The sequence below is a fragment of the Halichoerus grypus genome, chromosome 1 (assembly GCF_964656455.1).
Source record: "Halichoerus grypus chromosome 1, mHalGry1.hap1.1, whole genome shotgun sequence".
NCBI lineage: Eukaryota > Metazoa > Chordata > Mammalia > Carnivora > Phocidae > Halichoerus > Halichoerus grypus.
The window spans coordinates 13834474-13854040 of NC_135712.1; the positions used below are offsets into that span (position 1 = coordinate 13834474).

General features: G+C 47.5%; 1 protein-coding gene and 1 pseudogene across 8 annotated transcripts in view; one reads left to right on the plus strand and one right to left on the minus strand.

Moving 5' to 3' along the window:
• TIAM1 (TIAM Rac1 associated GEF 1) overlaps window positions 1-19567 on the plus strand; it is a 373738-nt gene that overhangs the window by 27663 nt on the left and 326508 nt on the right. The window lies entirely within an intron of this gene.
• LOC118521865 (large ribosomal subunit protein bL35m pseudogene) lies at window positions 4107-4843 on the minus strand (annotated as a pseudogene).

Consider the following 19567-nt stretch of genomic DNA (forward strand, 5'->3'; position numbering starts at 1 on the left):
CCTGCTTCTCCCTCAGCCTGCAGCTCCCCTTGCTTGTGCTCGTTCTCTCTCTCTCTCTCTGATAGATAAATAAAATCTTTAAAGAAAATTTAAAAAAATTGCCTCTGTCTGAAGTTTTTAGGACTCTTTATTTTTAGTGCTTTCCACGAGGCATTGAAACTAAGTTTGGGGGTCACATAGATCCTCAGGATCTAGGCCTTAGGCCCAGGCTTCCTGCAAAGTGGAGGCCGGGTAAGTGTCCTTTAGTGTTGGGCCTTCCCAAAGGGTCTACTAACCTGGGTCTCCCCCACCTCCCTCTCCCTTTCTAGAACATGCCTGTGTGTCAGCATGAATAAGTTCCAGTGGACATGGTGATGGGTTGTAGTCCAAGCTGACGCAAGGAAGCCCCGGCTTCTGGGTTAGCAGAGGCGGGAGGTGTGATGAGTTTTGGGGGTTGGGGGTCTTCACTGGTATGCAGAGCTTCCAGCTTCAGCTGTTGCCGGGGTGATTGCATTCGCAAGAGTGTGTTAAATTGATTCTCTGTGCTGGAACCCGCTTCTCAGGTGTCTGCTCCTAAGTGGGTGGCCTGGGTGTCTTTGGGTGTTCTCAGAAGTTTGACAGAAGACCAGGGAACAGAGACCACAAGCTTTTGCGAATCCCACAGATAATCTATGAAGGTAAAGTATGTGAGGATCTATGTGACCCCCAAACTTACCGAAGGTGGCATTGGAGGTCTGTGTAAGATCGGGAAGCATTCACATATTGTTTTCTTTTTATTATTTATTTAGTTAGTTTTATTTAAGTAATCTCCGCACCCGACGTAGGGCTTGAACTCAGAATCCCGAGATTAGGAGTCCCATGCTCTACTGCCTGAGCCAGCCAGGCGCCCCCCTATTGTTTTGGAGTGAAGGGGAGACCTGCAGCCTTCCCCATGGGACTTCCTGTCTCAGCGATGCGCTGAGCGATTCTTTTTCTATTCACATCGACGTAAAGGATTGAGAAGGTCATTAATTTTCCAGATGAACTCAGCTGGTAGAGCCCCTGGCCACAGACACATAGTTCCATATAAGCTGGACTAGAAGTTTCCACCCTGCCGTCTGGGTTCATTGGCGTCAACAGAAACAGGTGATTGGGCCTTTGGCTCCTTTTGCTGGTGTGGCCTGCTCTTTACCATCTCTACTTGCTTCTCGTCCTTCCCTCCTCCGTCCGCTGCTGTGGGTCCCTGATCCTGTTTGGTTACTCATCTGCCCAAAGCCAGGAGCACCGTCGGGGAGCACACCCCTGCCAGCCAGGCCTCCCAGGCCAGCCTGGTCAGAAGGGCCCAGGGGCTGAGGCCGGGCAGACCAGGTTGGAAGCACGTGTGTTCACGTGGGTGCGGTCCTTAACATCTGCCGCCCGCAGGGTCTTTCTTCCTATGCACCGTGGCAGATAATAGGAGTCCCTCACGTAGGGATTCACAGCCCAGACTGGCATCAAATTGCCTGGGTTTGAATTCTCGTCCCACTGCTGCTGCTTGGTGAGTTGAGCAAGTCCCTTAGACTCTGCCTCAGTTGGCGTATCTGCAACATAGAGCACAAACACTGTCTGTCTCCCCGGGATGCTGGGAGTGGGAAATGGCTCACAGATGATCAAAGTTTAGAATAGGGGCAAGGCAGACACCAAGTACCGTGTAACTTTAGGTCGTTTAATGAACGACCCAAAGGGACATTACGTAATAAAATGAACTTGGGCATAGTACGGGCTCAGTGCACTTTAGCTCCTTTGCTTATTAACCTTGGCAGAGAGTAAACCGATTATCCCTTCCATTTCTAATCAGATCTTCCATTTTCCTGTTTCAAAGCTCTCAGGATCCAAACCATCACCAGCGCATGAAGGGGAACCCTGGTGCTCCTTGCACCTAGCAAGGAAGAGCATTGGCCTGGGAGGTAGAATCGATTTTGGAGTTCGGGGTCTGACATACACTAGCCGTCGGATTTGATCCTGTCTTGGCTTTTTTTTTTTTTTTTTTCCGTCTGAATGATGGGAATTATGATGCCCGGAAGGTAAGCTGGGTTTGCAGTATTGTCTCTACTTGACCGAGGAGCAGACTGAGCATCAGAGCTTTGCCCACAGTCCCCCGGTTCCTAAAGAGCAGACTGAAGCCTAGAAGCTCGTCAGGTGGTGTCCAGGATTGTCCAGGAGTCCTGTTACGTCATCATGCTTCTGCTCTGGAATCATGTTCTTTTTGTTCTTAATTTCAACGTCTAGACACCTTCCTTAAAGGAGTCTTAATCGGGTGCTTCCTCTGACTTGTCCTTCCTTTGAGAAGTTCTGCTACTTCTATCAATGCATTGTGTTTTTTCAGACCCCTTTTAACAGCGCGATTTGGGATTTTTTTTCTGTAAAAGCATTTAACTGTTCAGTTCATTAAGCTCTATTTGGCAAACCCTGCACCTCATAAAGTTTCAGGGGGCCCTTTTTATGTCTTGGTGTGGCTCTATTCTTTCCTAACGTTCGTAAAGAGAGAATAAAATGCAACAAGATGTTTTGTTTGATTTCCTTCTCCGTGCAGGTCCTTTTGTGGGGCGTGAAAGGTTGAAAAGAGAAGTCTTCTTTTTCAGAGGAGTTACCACTGTTTAAAAACACGGTCTTGGGTGCCATGACAAAGCTATCTCTAGCCCCGAATGAGGATGGTCCACTGGGGTTGCTTGAGAATTTGCTGAGATTCCTTTTACAGATAGTCAGTGAGTTATGGTCTTCGCGGTTGTCGCTGAAATACTTGTCATGTTGAGATACTGGGTAATATTAATTACCACAATGGAGAAACAGATGTTTAATTTGTTATTTAAATTGGTCAAATCAAGGGGCACCTGGCTGGCTCAGTCAGTGGAGCATGCGACCCCTGATCTCTGGGTTGTAAGTTCAAGCCCCATGTTGGGTGTAGACATTACATAAAAATACAAAATCTAAAAATAAATAAATAAATGGGTCGCATCAAAAGACACTTCCTCACTATTTTCAATTCTTTTGTTTGTTTTCTGCCCATCCCTACCACCTGTTTTCAGTTGTTCTTTCCAATGATCCCATTAGGATAGAACTATTGGCCAAGGACTGTTCCAATTGAGAAAAATGGGAGCCTAAGGTCCAGAAACAAAGGCTCCCCTAGAACATAAAGGAGAATATTTAATAATCTTGTAGGAGGGACATGATGAATAATTCCTTAACAGTTAGAGTTCTTGCTCACCTTTACTTCAAGAGGCTCAGTTGCGTATACGTGTGTTTTTTGTCATCATTTGTGATGTGAAAACCAAAGCTCACAGAGGTAATTGAGAGTAAACCAAGCAATCCGTCCCTTCTTACGTTGAGGAATAAGCAAGCATAGCTCCACTTGATGTGTGAGTTCATATACTTGTGGAATGAAAGGAAGCAAGCGTGGATCATTTATTAAGCCCCTGCTCTGTGGCAGGCTGTGTTCTTTTACTCAGGCTGTGGATAAACCCCTGACATTTGTAAGCCCTGGGTCCTATTCAGGATTTATTGTCACCATATGAAGCAGGTGTTACTTCGCCTATGGAAAAGGTGGCAGACGCCTGGAGAGTTTTTAATTGGTCCAGCAAGGGGAGTCAGTGGGTGAAGCTGATCTTGAATTCAGCTTCTGATTCCCAGACCAGCTTTCTTCTCCTGCCCCACAGCTTACGTTACATAATGTTTCTTTATGTTTATATGCGGTATAAATCTCCAATCGGACGACGGCTGGGAAGTGCTTTTGGCCGGCTTTGTTGCTTCAGCTGTCTGAAAGGCATGGCTTTCATAAACATGGAGAGGGAATTGGATTTTTACTTTGTAATAATTCATATTACAGAAGTGAGAAAGGTCATTACCACGGGAATTCCATTGATCCCCGAAGCTGTGGGTCTTCAATGAGTTGGCCTGCCTAGGACAGTCACATTTTTTCCCTCTTTTGATATTTAATACCACATACGCCTTCTTTTTTTTTTTTTTAAGAAGGCATAATTTCATGAATGAAAATTTAAAACTCGAAAGAAAAATAGAACCTCACCTGTAAACTTACCAATCTTAAATAGCTACTGTTGCTGGTCTTTTATTGTGGTAAAATATATAGAACATAAAATTGACCATTTTAACCATTTTTTTTTAATCCATTGTGTTAAAACTTTAATAAGTTTAATGTTGGAACTGTGTGTTTCCAGACCAACTGGCACAATTTACATCAAGTTTTGTACTTATTCCATTTTGCAATGACATCATATACACGAAGATACATCTTCAGTAGCTAGAAGTCATAAAATTTCTGATCTATACTTTCAGATTTGTCCGATGGTACTTCTGATAAGGATCGTCAGCATACCAGTTTCGCCTCTTCCGGAAAGACGTTGTCATTTTATCTAAGAGCTTACTCTGGGTTTTATTGCAGAACACAAATTCCCTCAAGCGCCTTTATCTTGCAGCCGTCTTTTTCCATAATTTTTTCTTATAACCAGCCTTCCTCCTCAGCCACAGGCCAGAATGAAGTCGAAGAAACCTATAGACAACAGCTTTCACGGTCTTTCTTTTCCCTTTCCGTGAACTGAAGTACGTTACAGTTCTGACTGGTAGCTTCAGGACGTTTGGAAGCAAGGGGGCCGCTCTGTTGAGGATTGCTGTAGTATGCCCGCATGTCAGTTTTCTGACACATGTGCTAAGTCCAGGAGCAGAGGAAACAATTGGTGTCTGAAGAGAACTAAAATGTCGGGTGGACAGTGCAGAGCTGAGACAGGCATTCTTGACACAGTTTCGATAGGCTGAAGACACCAGAATGTTCAAGGGCTGTAAGACTCCTGATGCTGCCCTCACGGCACGAGCAAAGGCAGCGACCGCCATCTTGCCACCCATTTTAACCATTTTTAAATGGTTCCAGTTCAGTGGCATTAAGTACTCACACTGCTCTGAGATTTCGCAGACGAAATTTCCACACCCATCGAACACTAACTCCCCATGCCCCCCTCCCAGAGTCCCTGAGTTGACTGCTGTAGGGATCTCCTATAGGTCCAATCATGCAGTATTTGTCCTTCTGTGGCTGGCTTATTTCACTTAGCATCATGTCGTCAAAGTTCAGCCATGTTGTAGCAGGTGTCTTTCCTTATTGAGGTTGATAATATTCCTTTGTATGGATAGACCACATTTTGTTGATCCGGTCATCTGATGATGGGCAGTTGGGTTGTTTCCATATCTTGGCCAAGCTGCTGTGAACATGGGTGTACTAGTATCTCAAGTCCTTGCTTTCGTTTCTTTTGTGTATACACCGGAAGTGGAATTGCTGGATCAGATGATAATTCTATGTTTAATTTTTTGAGGAACCACCATACTGTTTTCCACAGTGGTGGCGCCATTTTGTATTCCCACCACCAGTGCGCAGGGCTTCCGAGTTCTCCACATCCTCACCATTCCTTGTTTTCTGTGTTTTGTTAATGGCCATCCTCATGGGTGTGAGGTGGTATCTCATTGTGGTTTTAGTTTGCCTTTCCCTAAGGATGAGTGATGTTGAGCATCTTTTCATGTGCTTATTATTAGCATTGAACAAACTAGTGTACCTCCTAGTGTTTACTAGGCATCTGTTTTTGTTTCATGCGTGTAATCGTTGTCTACACAAAACTATGTTCAGTATATTCCGTATTTTCCACCAACCATCATCATCAGCTGGTTTAGTGTTGCAGTAGAGTGTGAAGGTATATTTTAAACTCACCCGATTGGTAATTTAATTTAGTGTTAATTCCCACCACCCCAAATTCTTTTCCTTAGGAAACCTATGATCATTGGTTTTAGCAGCCCTCTGTTGGGGTATCACAGGGCCATGTACATTGTGAATACTCTTGGGGATTTCAAGTGGAGGGCTCTGGGGTTTATTATGGAGTGTCGGGAGCTTGAGGATGAGTTACAACTTTTCTTTAAATGCTGATGCCCAGAGAATAGGGGGCATCTTATCTGCTTGTCTGTGACGTGTATGACCGGGCGACTTGGACCCATCAGTGAATGGGTTAATTGCATTGCTTCGTTTCTAAGTGGAAAACTGGTCTCTGGGATGCGCACTCTCTTCTCCCCCATGGTGGTGTGCTCAACTTCCTCTTGTCTTTTATTTGGAACCTGGAGAATGTTTTTCATAGAAACAATGTTACCGGGGTGACTGTTTCCCAGGTTACTTCTAAAGGCCACAGGAACCCACATGTCGATTCGCGGGAGCCAGCACGGTGTGTTGGGAAGATCAGATGGACGGAGTTGGCACCTGGCTTGCCCTGACCCCGCGATTGGGAGCCCAGTGTCCCTTCCTGCTGAGTCCAGGTTTCCATGTCCATAGGATGGAGATAATACCGGCTAGTATGAGAAGTGAAGTGATTAATGATTAGTTTCCTAAGTCACACACTTGGTGGCTTAAAACAACACTCATTTATTCCTCCCAGTTCTTCGGGCCGGAAGTCCACAATCAGTATCACTGGCTCAAAATCAACATTGTGGGCAGGGCCACACTCCCTCCGAGGCTCTCAGGAGAACCTGTCCCTTGCCTCTTCCAGCTCCAGGGGCTGCCGGCGTTCCTTGACTGGTGGCGGCACTCTGTGCTCCCATTCCTTTGTCTGTGTGTCCTTCTCTTACATCTCTGAAATCTCCCTCTGCCTCTGTTTCATTAGGATGCATGTGATTGCATTTTGGTTAAGATCCTTAACTCAATTGTATCTTTTCTCATATGAGGTAATATTCACAGGTTCTGGGGATTAGGGTCGGGGGATAGGTTTGGGGGACACCCCTTCCAGGATGAGGGAAAAAAGTAATAGTGTTCTCCACCAATGTTTTTATGTGATGGGATGGCCTTTTTTTAAAAAATAGATTTATTTATTTACTTAAGAGAGAGAGAGTGGGGGAGGGGCAAAGGGAGAGAATCCTTCGAGCAGACTCCCCGCTGAGCATGGAGCCCATTGGGGGGCTTGATCCCACGACCCTGAGATCATGACCTGAGCCGAAACCAAGAGCCAGATGCTCGACTGACTGAGCCACCCAGGTGCCTCTTGTCTTAAGTTTTTTACATGGATACCTGAGATCAAGTGATGGAGCAGGGAATTGTGGCTGTACCCTTCACCCTGTGAGTATTTAAGCCCTTGGCTCAGGGCCGGGCAGAGACAGAACCCAGTACACACTAACTTACAGTTCTGAGAATGTTCTGCTCTGCTGCCCTGACTCTTACTCATTTTCATTCTAACTTCCTTTTGTCCATCTTCCTCTTCTCTTCCTCCTCCTTTTTTTTTTTTTTCTTCAGATCCTATGTGGGTGCCCATAGCATGTTGGGTTTTGCCCAAAGCAAGTGTTGGCACTTGGGATCAGTAGCTCTGATGAGGCAAGAAGATGTCATATATCAGATATTGCAGGTTGATCACACTTGGGTAATTCCCTCCCTTGGGGAGCCCGTGGGGATGAGTCAACTCTACTGTCCCCATGGAGCCAGCGAAGACCCCTTCTAGGACACAAGCCGGAGCTGTTCCCAGCATTTCCTGAGTGTGTTTTGACCTGCGCAAGGCAGCTAACCTGGTGGCCGTGACTGGGAGCCTTGCATTCATTTTTCTTGAATCGCTTGTTCGCGAGAGTGCCGACCGACTCCGGTTTTATTCTGTAGGATTCCTGGCTGTTGCTGCCACTGTGGGCCTGAACCTGGACGTGGAGATTTGCTGGCCTGTAAAGTTGCTGATTTCACACTGCCCTTTCCGGTTCTAGAAGAGGTTCAGTAGGTTAATCAGCAAGCATGTGTTTCTTTGTGTCTAGCTTGTGCCAGGCTCTGAGGGGCTTACAAAGACGAAGCTCCTAAGCCAAGTAGGTGGAAGTAGGATAAAGTGTTGATTATGAGTGTGGCAGTGGGTGCCACGCTTGAGCGGGCATCAGAACCACCTGGAGAGTTCGTTAGGGCACAGACAGCTGGCTCCAGGACCACACTTTGAGAACCGCTATGCCATGGGGTCATGGAGGACGGAGTATCTAACTCAACGGGGAGGTCAGGAAGGCTTCCCAGAGGTGGGCCTTTTCCAGCTGGGCTTAGGATGAGCCTGATTTTCCTAGATGGACGAGAGAGGATGGGGCATTTCAGGCCAAGGGGAGGGTGGTGTGGCGAGGTAGGAAATGGAATGGTGGGTCATGGTTTTGGAGGGTTGCTTATGGCTAGATTGTGAAGAAATGGGGAAAAGTAGAGAATAAAGTGTAAGAGGTTCTTTTTTTTGGTCAAGGGCACAGGAATCTTGGATTTCTGTAGAAGTGTTCGTCAGGTCTCTGGAAAGCTAGGAAAGAGTGGCCCAACCAGGTGAGGCCCTTCCGCCCGCATCTTGTGTCGGAAGGAACCCCGAGGTGAGTTTGGAAGCTACATGGATGCCCGCCGTAGAAATGAGGAGAGTTGGAAGCAAGAAGTAATGCGGCTCTATCTCCCTCCCATCTCTGCCGTCTTCCAACACAGGCTTTCTAGTTGAACAGAGTTGCCTTTGTCCTGTCGTCCCTCCCAGCGTCGGCCTCCAGGAGGCCTGTGTCTTGCCGAGAGAAGGCAGCTCAGCGAGGCTGGCAGGGACCACACCGAGACCTATAGGCGCACGCTCTGCCATCCAAATCCTGAAGGATTTAAGGACTGTAGTTGTTTCAAAATTGGAATCAAAATGAGTTTTTATTTTCTTTCTGCCTAGTCACTTCGCATTTTCAGCAGTTGCATTCCTCTCCCGGGAGCGGTTGGTGGCTCCCCTTTATAACCCTGGAATCCAGAACCTCGAATTTGCCAATTCTCCCATTCAACCAGTTTGATTAGATAATTGCTTTTTCTGTTGAAAACAGTTTTTACTTTCTCTAGTCCTGGGTCTGCATTATGTTTGGGGGCAAACAACTTTGATTCTATAGTCTGTTCTTTTTTTTTTTTTTAAAGATTTTATTTATTAGAGAGAGAGAGAGAGAGAGCATGGCGGGGGGCGGGGCGGATAGGGAGAGGGAAAAGCAGACTCCACGCCGAGCAGGGAGCCTGACATGGGGCTCCATCCCAGGACCCCATCATGACCTGAGCTGAAATCAAGAGTCAGACGCTTGACCGACTGAGCCGCCCAGGCGCCCCTCTACTCTATAGTCTGTTCTTAATTTCAACTCTCAGATCATGGGTTGGAAGGAATTGGGGATGGAGGGAGGGGTGGGATCAGAGCAGCTTTGAGATATAAGGGGACTCCCCCCCCACCCCCCCGAGAAATGTCCCTCTGTTGTGGTCCTTTGGGAGAATGTGCCAGAACCTTGTTTTTGCAGGCAGATCTGGTTTGATGTAAAGAAAACAGCCGACAGGCATGATTCCTATACAAGAGACTCCTTTAAAATAAATTCAGAAATTCACTCTTCTACTACAGGTATGATCTGTTTTCTAAGGAGCTTATTTTGGCAGTTTGATTCCGCTGCTAAAGAACATGGGAGGAATGGATAGGACGGAGAGGGTGAGAGCTTGTAAGTTCCCCTCTTGGGTGGCTGTGCTGTCCTGATTAAGAGTTTGCATTATGATGGATGCTAACTAGACTTAGTGTGTTGATCATTTTGCAGCATATGCATATATTGAATCGTTAATGTTGTACACCTGAAACTAATGTTATATTATATCTCCATTACAAAATTAATTACTTAAAAAAAGTTTGCATTTTTCAAGATGATAGATAGCATCAAAACTCAATAGGAGCTCTGCTTAATAATGAACATGGGCCTCTGAGGTAGTGAGAAAATTGAGAGATTAAAGCAGCGTAGTCTAGGGGCGCCTGGGTGGCTCAGGCGGTTCAGCATCTGACTCTTGCTTTCGGCTCAGGTCATGGTCTCAGGGTGGTGAGATCAAGCCCAGTGTCAGCTCCGCAATGGGTGTGAAGCCTGTTTAAGATTTTCTCTCTCTCCCTCTCCCTCCACCCCTCTCCCCTGCTTGCACTGATGCTCTCTAAAAACAAAAAACCAAAAACCAAAACAACAACAACAACAACAACAAAACCATACCACAGCATGGTCTAGTGGGTAAGAGCATGGAGCTCAGTTTCAGTTGCCTGGGCATGAACGGTGGCTCTTCACTTGGGGCTAGTGGTTTCCTCATCTGTAAAATGGGCATAATACAGTTCATCTATCTCATAGGGTTGTTGTGAAGATTGAGTTCATATTTGTGAAGAGTTTAAAATAGTGCCTGATACATGGCACTCGTGTATATGGCACACGTGTAAAAATGTCTGTTAAGCAAAATAAATCAATTTCTAGAGGATAAGAATGATGAAAACGAGTAAATGTTAGATTTTACTAACTTTTTAGAGCAGAGCTGTTAGCCCTCTGGAAACCCTGCATAGTCTTTAATTGTCCAAGCTTATGTGGTTTATGTGGTTTGTTCTAGAACATTCAAGATTCTCTGTGTTTAGAGAAGATTATCCTAGACTTTGGAAAAGAAAAGGAAGTGCTAAGAGTTTTCTTTATAATTTAGTTTCTTAAGTTAGATATTTTGGAGAAAAAGAGCAGGAAGAGTCTTGCAGAGGGTCATGTCCATGGTTTTCAAACTGGGTTATAAGGTATTTGTTGGTTTATTTAGGGCTGTTATGATAACATTTAAAAAACTGCAGTAGAATAGGAAATTTCAGTGCATCCCACATAAGGGAGATACTTTTTGTGTTACATACCTGCAGACCTGTGTCTGAAGGTCGCCAGGTGGTATTTCTTACCTGGACCTGACTTGCTACCCTCCTCTGTATCCCCGGGGCTGGGATAGCGCCTCTTGTCTGCTTCTGCCAGTCACTGCCAATGCTCATCACTTTCAAATGGATTCTCAGGTTAGATTCTCTTCCTTCCTTTTCTTTCTCTTTCTCTTTCTGTCTCTCTCTCTTTCTCTTTCTCTTCTTTCTTTCTGTTAGATTTTTCTTTCTTTCGGTTAGATTTTCTTCCTTCCTTCCTTCCTTCCTCCTTTCCTTTCCTTTTTTTCCCTTTCTTTCCTTTCTTTTCTTTCTTTCTTTCTTTCTTTCTTTCTTTCTTTCTTTCTTTCTTCTTTCTTTCTTTCTTTCTGTTAGATTTTCCCTTTCTCTTTCTTTCTTTCGAGAGAGTGTGTGCATGCATGAGCTGGGGGTGGGGGCGGGGGGGGAGCAGAGGGAGAGAGAGAATTCACGCCCAGTGCAGAGCCCCATGCTGGGCTCAAACTCATGACTCTGATCATGACCGGATCTGCCAAAATCAAGAGTTGGATGCTTAACTGACTGAGCCAACCAAGCGCCCCTCAGATTACATTTTCTTAAAAATATTTTCCCCTTTCCCTAGCAGCCAGGTATATGGGATTTTATTTTTTTATTTTTTAATTTATTTTTATTTTTATTTTTAAAGATTTTATTTATTTATTTGAGAGAGAGAGAGCATGAGAGGGGGGAGGGTCAGAGGGAGAAGTAGACTCCCTGCCGAGCAGGGAGGCCGATGCGGGACTCGATCCCGGGACTCCAGGATCATGACCTGAGCCGAAGGCAGTCGCTCAACCAACTGAGCCACCCAGGCGCCCTAATTTTTTTTTTAAAGATTTTATTTATGGGGCGCCTGGGTGGCTCAGTTGGTTAAGCGACTGCCTTCGGCTCAGGTCATGATCCTGGAGTCCCGGGATCGAGTCCCGCATCGGGCTCCCTGCTCGGCAGGGAGTCTGCTTCTCCCTCTGCCCTCTTCCCTCTCGTGCTCTCTGTCTCTCATTCTCTCTCTCTCAAATAAATAAATAAATAAATAAATAAATAAAATAAAGATTTTATTTATTTGAGGGAGAGAGAGAGCAAGCGAGCACAAGTGGGGGGGGAGGGGCAGTGGGAGAGGGAGAAGCAGACTCCCCACTGAGCAGGGAGCCTCATGCTGGTCTGGATCCTGGGACTCCAGGATCATGACCTGAGCTGAAGGCAGACGCTTAACTTACTGAGCCACCCGGGCGCCCCTAAGCTTGGGATTTTAATAGTTTGGAATATTTCGTTAGTACTATTTTTCTTTTTGCTCTTCTCTGCCTGGAAAATTTGGTACATTTGGGGGTTGCACGTGATCAGTCCAGGATGGGAGAGGCCCGAGGAAGGGTTTTTAGGGATGTTACATACAACTGAGAGAAGCATGCCTTGGTGACACAACTCTTTGTTAGGATTGATGAAATCCGTTTATAGCTTGGGCTCTATGTGCCGGGCACATGGTGCTTTATAATAGTACCTCATTTGATTTTCATAATAGTAGTAGCTAGATATTATTATTATTATTACTATTACCCTCTTTTTTACAGATGAGGAAGACCCAGGCTCCGAGAGCATGACTTGGCCAGGGTGGGGTGGCTGGTGAGTGACAGAGCCGGGACCTGAGCCCAGCCATTCTGGCTGTGGAGACAGTGCTGATGAGCGCTCTGCTACGCTGTGTTGTAAATCAGTTTCCGAATTTCATTAAAAGCTAATAATTTTGATCGAGCCTTTCTGTCTATTGCTAAGTGGCTTCAGGGGTCCCAACCTTCCGTTCCACCAAACTGCTCAACCCGGGGCTCCTAGGCTTTAGTTCCCTGGGGTTGCGCTAATGAGGTCCGGCACCCGGGGGCAGTTAACACAACACACCTGTACTCGGATAGTTCTGGAGACGAGGGCTCCATGATGGAGGTGTTGTCGGGCCTTGCCTTGTTCCCTCTGAAGATTATAGGGTCAGTGTGTTCAGACCCCTCTCCTAGATTGAGGGTTGCTGGCAGTCCTGGGCGTCCTGGGGCCTCGAGGCACATCACTCCAGTTTCTGTCTCCATAGCCACGTGGCCCTCTCGTCTCTGCCCCTTCTTACAAGGAGACCAGTCATGTGCGTTTGGGGGCCCCCCTCCCTCCAGTACATCCTCAGCTAATTGCATCTGCAGTGGCCAAATGGTAAAATGTAAACAGTTTCCGAACAAGGTCACTGTCACGGGCTAATCGTGTCCCCCTCAAGTTCATGTGCTGAAGCCTTAACCCCCTAGAACTTCAGAAAGGGACTCCGTTTAGAGATGGGCCTTTACAGAGGTAAGTACGTTAAAAGGGTGGCCCTTAGGGTGGGTCCTAATCCAGTCTGATTGGCGTTCTTCTAAGTTGAGGAAATTTGGACACACACACACACACACACACACACACACAGTACTCAGGAGAAACCCGGTCCTGCCAACACCATGATCCTGGACTGCCAGCCTCCAGACTGTGAGAAACTAGATTTCTGTTGTTTAAGCTCCTGTCTGTGGAACTTCGTGAGGGCAGCCCGAGCAAATGAAGTCACATTCCCAGGTAGGAGGGGTTAGGACGTCAACTTTTGGGGGGGACACAGCTGAACCCACAGTACCAGGTCTTGATTCCACCGCTCAGATTAGGAGATCCTCTGATGGCCCTGCCTCGTAGGATGCTGGTTCTGGTGTGGGGTTACATGGAACGGGGGGCTGGGCCCTTCCTTCCTGCCCGGGCACCAATATACCTGCCTGAAATAAACACACACACCCCCTGCGGGGTGGGGAGGGGCCTGGAGGCCAGGGTGTGGGCAGAGATTGCAGGCTAACGCGGGAACTTGCCGAGCGGCCGAGCTGCCGTTCCAGATAGTTCCTCCTGAGCGAGAGGAACAGGTAGCGCTCCCGTAAGGGCAGAGCCTCTGACTTTTGTTCCCTTTAAAGATGAGCCTCTGACGGCTCAGACAAAGCACTGGGGACGGATCTGGAGCTCAAGCTTCGCCAGTCCCGCCTCACCCCGCCCCTCATTGCCCCGCCTCCTCCTCGCCCCGCCCTCCCTTCCTCTCCTCCCTTGCCCCGCCCCTCTCCTTGCCCTGCCTCTCCCCTCCCCTCCCATCCCCTCCCCATCCCCTCCTCTTTCTTTCCCTGCCCTCCCCTGCCCCTCATCTCCCCTTCCCTGCCCCTCCCCTCCCCTCCTCCCCTCCCTGCTCGCTCCTCTGAGGTCCTCCTGGGGAATGGGAGAGGCACAGCTCCCCTGGGGAAGGGGATGAGCCATCGCTATGAGACGCCTGGTTATTTTTGCTTCGTGCCTGGGTGTGGGCGTTTGTGTTGACAGGGGCGGGGGAGGCGGTGACGGGTGCTGGAACAGTTGGGTGCCCGTGGAGCGGGTGGGAGGTGGCGCCCGTGCGAGGCAGGTGACTTGGCACTCACGTGGCCCCTGGGGCTTTGCAGGACTCCGGGGGAGCTGGATTTGCTCCTCGGTGCCGGGAGGGGGGGGTCCCATTCCCTCCTCCATGTCACGTGCAGAGGGTGCTGCCTGATCCCACCCCCAGCACACCCAAGGGGTGCAGTGGTGGCTGAGTGGGTGATTCTCACTGGGGTGACATCTCAGCAGGAGGGTTTGGTGTCAGTCCTGAAGAATCTTGCCCAGTGCTCTCCATCCCCATTATCTCCATTAAATATGCTCCTAGTGCATTTAAACATAAATCCTGTGCTTACCCTGACCTCCCCCCGCCCCCACCCCAGGGTGGCTCTCAACTCAGCACTGGCTGCACTAGAAATATGTGTTCATCATACTGGGTGGGGGAAGGGGGCCAGAGTGAGTTACTAGCATTTAGCCCAGTTGGCTCAGCTAACCTGCAATATGCCCCACCCCGAATGCCTGCAATTTCTGTGTTGCCCTCCTGTAGGGACACCCTGGAGCTGCCCCTGCTGGGTGAGTTGAAAAAGACCCCGGGAATGTTGAAACCCAGATCCCTTCAGTGTTAGGATCACTGATGTCGTCCGAGGCACCTACGTATTCAACAGGTTTGGAAACTGAGATTCAGGTCAACAGGCCTGGATCATAGGTGGTTATTCGGTTAGAAATTTCACGATGAAAGTGTCCTCCTCTGTTTTTCTGTTTGCTGCCACCACAAGAATCCCAGTCCAGGGCTTTCCCCACGTTCCACCCTGGCTGCTGTCCTAGGGCTGTGGTCACAAAGTAGCCCCAACTGGGTGGCTTGAAAGTAGATTTATTCTCTCACAGTCCAGGAGACTGGAGTCTGAAATGAAGGTGTTGGCAGAATCACGCTCCCTCGAAGACTCTAGGAAAGAGTCCTTCCTTGCTTCTTCCTGGCATCTGGCGACCCCAGTGTTCTTCGCGTTCTTGAGCTTGGAGCTGCATCACCTCAGCCGCTGCCTCCATCTTGATACACCCTCCCCTGGGTCTGTCTCTGTCTTTAAATTTTCTCTTCTTATGAAGACATCAGCTGTTGGATGAGGGCCCACCCTAACCTAATGTGACCTCATCTGAACTTGATTAGTCTGCACAAAGACCCTATTTTCAAATAAGTTCATATTCACAGCAACCCCAGGGTTAAGACTTCAAGATATATTTTGGGGGGGCACAGTTGAACCCCTAACACCCCCCTCACCACGCTGCTCTGCCTTGCCTTCCCAGAATATTATTATTTTATTATTATGTATCTGTTCCCCGCTTTGTTTGAGCCCAGAGTTATCCTTTTGATTCAGGTTCCCCCCTGCCCCTTCCCTGCTAAATCTTTTTTTGTCATTATTCTCTGCTTTGTCAGGTCTTTTTTTTTTTTAAAGATTTTATTTATTAATTTGAGTGCAGGCGGGGGAAGGGACAGAGGGAGGGAGAGACTCTCAAGCAGATTCCCCACTGAGCGTGGAGCCTGATGCAGGGCTCGATCTCACAACCCTGTGATCATGACCGGAGCCGAAATCAAGAGTTGAATGTTCAACTGACAGAACCACCCAGGTGCCCCTGTCAGGTCTGGATGACAGCATACTTCCATCTGGACATTTCTGTTTTGTGCCTTTCCGGGGGAGGTACACACTCTCCTAAGATCCTGCATGGTACTCACCCTGGAGCCAAAACAGATATTTGTCAGTATTCTGATTCCTGTCTGTCTGTCTGTCATGGTAAACTGTAAACCCTAACAAGACGAGGGACCGTGACTTTAGCTCCTGATTGATTGTACCCTTGGTACCTAGCCAAGGCCGAGCATGTAGCTTGTGTTTTAAAATATTAGTTGGATAGGGGAGCCTGGGTGGCTCAGTCGTTAAGCGTCTGCCTTCCGCTCAGGTCATGATCCCAGGGTCCTGGGATTGGGTGCCCTGCTCGGCGGGAAGCCTGCCTCTCCCTCTCCCACTCCCCCTGCTTGTGTTCCCTCTCTCGCTGTGTCTCTCTCTGTCAAATAAATAAATAAAATCTTTAAAAAAAATAAAAAAATAAAATATTAGTTGGTTAGGGGTGCCTGCCTGGGTGGCTCAGTCGGTAAAGCACCTGCCTTCAGCTCAGGTCATGATCTCAGGGTCCTGGGATCGAGTCCCGGGTCGGGCTTCCTGCTCAACGGGGAGTCTGCTTCTCCCTCTCCTTCCTGCTCCTGCTGTCTGTCGCTATCTCTGTCTCTCTCAAATAAATAAAATCTTCAAAAAGGTAAAATAAAATATTGTTGGATAAAAAAGAAAACTTGCTTTTCTATTAATTATAGTTAGGGAGAAGTGTGATATAATTTTTAAAAGATACATGTGACTCCAAAACAAGTTAAAAATAGAATTACTGTAAGATCCGGCAATTCCACTTCTGGATATATATACAAAAAAGTTGAAAGCAGAGACTTGAAGAGATATTTGTATCCCTGTGTTTGTAGCAGCGTTGTTCACAACAGCCAAAAGATGGAGGCAGCCTAAGTGTCCCTTGACAGATAAATGGATAAAATGTATGTATATAAGTGTAATGGAATATTGTTCAGCTTTAAAAAGGAAGGGAATTCTTTTTTTTTTTTTTTTTTTGAGACAGAGCACACAAGCAGGGAGGGCAGAGGGAGGAGAGAGAGAATCTCATGACCCTGAGGTCATGACCTGAGGCAAAACCAAGCGTCAGACGCTTCACCGACTGAGCCACCCAGGCGCCCCCCAAAAGGAAGGAAATTCTGGCACATGGAACAACTTTGAGGACATTATGCTAAGGGAAGTAAGGTAACCACAAACAGAGAAACACTGTATTATTCTATTTATTTGAGGCACCTAGTCCGATTCAGAGAGACAGAAAGTAGAGTGGGGTCGCCAGGGACTGGAGGCGGGGGGAGGAAATGGGGAGTCAGTGTTTAATGGGAATGGAGTTTCAGTGTGGCAAGATGGAAGGCGTTCTGGAGATGGATGGGAGATATGGTTGCACAACAACGTGAGCGTACTTCATGCCACTGAACCATTTACAAATGGTTAAGATGATCAGTTTTATGTTCTGTGTAGCTGACAATTAAAAAACAGAAACGGAAGCACGCACCCATGCACGCGCACACACGAAGATGTGTGTATGTGTGCGTGAGAGAGAGAGAGGGCGGGTTTCAAGAGCGCGCACTGGAGGGAGGGAAGGGAGAGGCCACCGGAGGAGGAGCTGGGGGTGCCTGGGGGGAGAAGTAGCTGGGCTGGAGGAAAAGCATCAGGGTAGTTATTAGAGCCTGCAGTTATAATCAGAGCTCTGTCTCCAACTAGCTGTGGGATCTTGAGCATATCAATGGGTTCCCATTGTGGGCATCAGCTTTTAAAAGGAGCTGGAATAGTAACCTCTGAAGATCTTTCCAGCTCAAAAACTTCAGAGGTTTTAAGCCTCTAACAAGGTAATGCTGATTCACTGATGTTTTTCACAGTTCTCTGCAGTATCTACGCGCAGTGAGGGCTCTCCTAATTCTGGCTCCAGAGTGTGTCAGTTTGAAGCCATCATCTTTTGGCCAGGAGTTCTGGTATTTTTAATGGCACCAGTTAGTTTGGCTTAAGAAGAATACATTCAATTTTTTTCTTGATCTCTCTTTGCTCCTATCCATTTGCCAGGTCTTCAAGTTTCAAAATTACCTTGGTCCTTTTTCTTTTCTTTTAACATTTGTACATCTTGATCTTGTATTCTAATTATTTATGCTGACAATAGTATCTCTTGGGTGCCTGGGGGGCTCAGTCGGTTAAGCGTCTGCCTTCAGCTCAGGTCATGATCCCGGGGTCCTGGGATTGAGCCCCGCATCAGGCTCCCTGCTCAGCGGGAAGCCTGCTTCTCCCCCTCCCACTCCCCTTGCTTGTGCTCTCCCACTCTCTGAAAAATAAATAAATAAATAAAAATTAAAAAAATAGTATCTCTTTGCATGAATTATGTTGAATCCTTGTGGCCACACTGGGTGGTGGATTCCTGATCTCTGTTTTATAGACGAGGAAGCTGAGTGGTTAAGTTCCTTGCTTGGCCTTGATGTCACCCGACTGGCTGTGATTGCGCTTGGTTTGTCCCCAGCTCTATACCGTGGATACTGCCCCAGGCTCCCGCATCCCTGTTCCTTCTGTATTCCTGGGTCCTTTTATGTTGGGGACCATTTCTTTTTATTTTTTGGTACTTCTAAGGTCTCCAGTACTGGCCTGTCAGAGACTAATAACATTTTTTTTCAAAGGTTACTTGCTAATTTCTTTTAAGAGGCATCATTCCTGTCTCGCTGTGTCAGGAAAGGAATATCTGTTGTGCTGAGCAGACCACAGTGGTCAAGTTCTTAGCTTCTGGGGAGAAGAGTTAGGGTCCCCAGAAGTTTCCTTTGTGGACGGAAGAGCAGTTACTAACAAAGTATCGGATCCACTGAACGATGCAGGCTAAGGAGTGCTCCCTTAACAATCTGAAGAAGCAAGGATCACTCAGGGTCTGGGCATGGAGAAGCCAAAATGGGCTCCTGCATAGGCCCTTCCCCTGCAGAACTCATCAGCTCCTTTTGATCCCAGAGACATTCCCATGGAGAACTAGCTTTAGATCCAGTGGTTTGAGCTAGCTAGAAGTAGGAGGTTTCCCAACTTTGGAAGTTTTGTGTTGTAGTCTTTGAAAAACTAGCAGAGGAGGGCCCTAGATCCCAGCAACCCATACTGCTTTCATTTCTCCCAACCGGCATTTTTGAACTTGGAGGGATGGGGGCATTGTTCTCAGAGTGGCTTCTGAAAGGCCCGGTAGAGAAGTCACCCCTCGGAGCCACCTTCTTTCTGACAGAGTGGCAGCCCATCCTTGAAGAGTATAAGGTGAGTGAGTGACCCCAAAGGATTAGATTCTTTGCCCTAAGCTGACATGCCCACTCCTCTGGGTATGCATCCTGCTTGCATCTCCGTGAGGATGAAGTCAGGCCTCTCGTTCACCTGAAAAGGCAACTGAGGTCGGGCTCATCGATTTTCTGGACAGGGCTCTGCGGTAATACAGCGTAGATGGCTCTGAAGTGCATTTGTAGGTAATCAGGAGCCTGTAATTCTGCTAGCAAGTCAGGACAGACAACAGGCCAACCGTCAGCTCATTCCTGCCTCCCTTGAAAAGAGGTCATACTTCCTTTGGAAGATCGAGGCCCTTGATCACTGTCAGATTGGGCCTGGTGTGAGAGCAGAGACAGTGAATCTTAACATTTGTAAGTGATACCCGATAAGCATGAAAGATCCGCTCTGGAAAGTGGACGAGCTGGCCCCAGCTCCTGCATTAGACTATCTGGAGGATTCAGCATATTGAATCATCCTTTGCGTGTTGGTGTTGGAAGGAGCCATAGTTGGGCCCTCACATTTGATACTTGAGAAAACATCCGCGCTCCAGCACCTTGGCCCCATGTGTGTTCTTTCATGGCGTGGCTGGGTTAAACTCTTCCTGTATGTTCTTCCCAAAGTTCT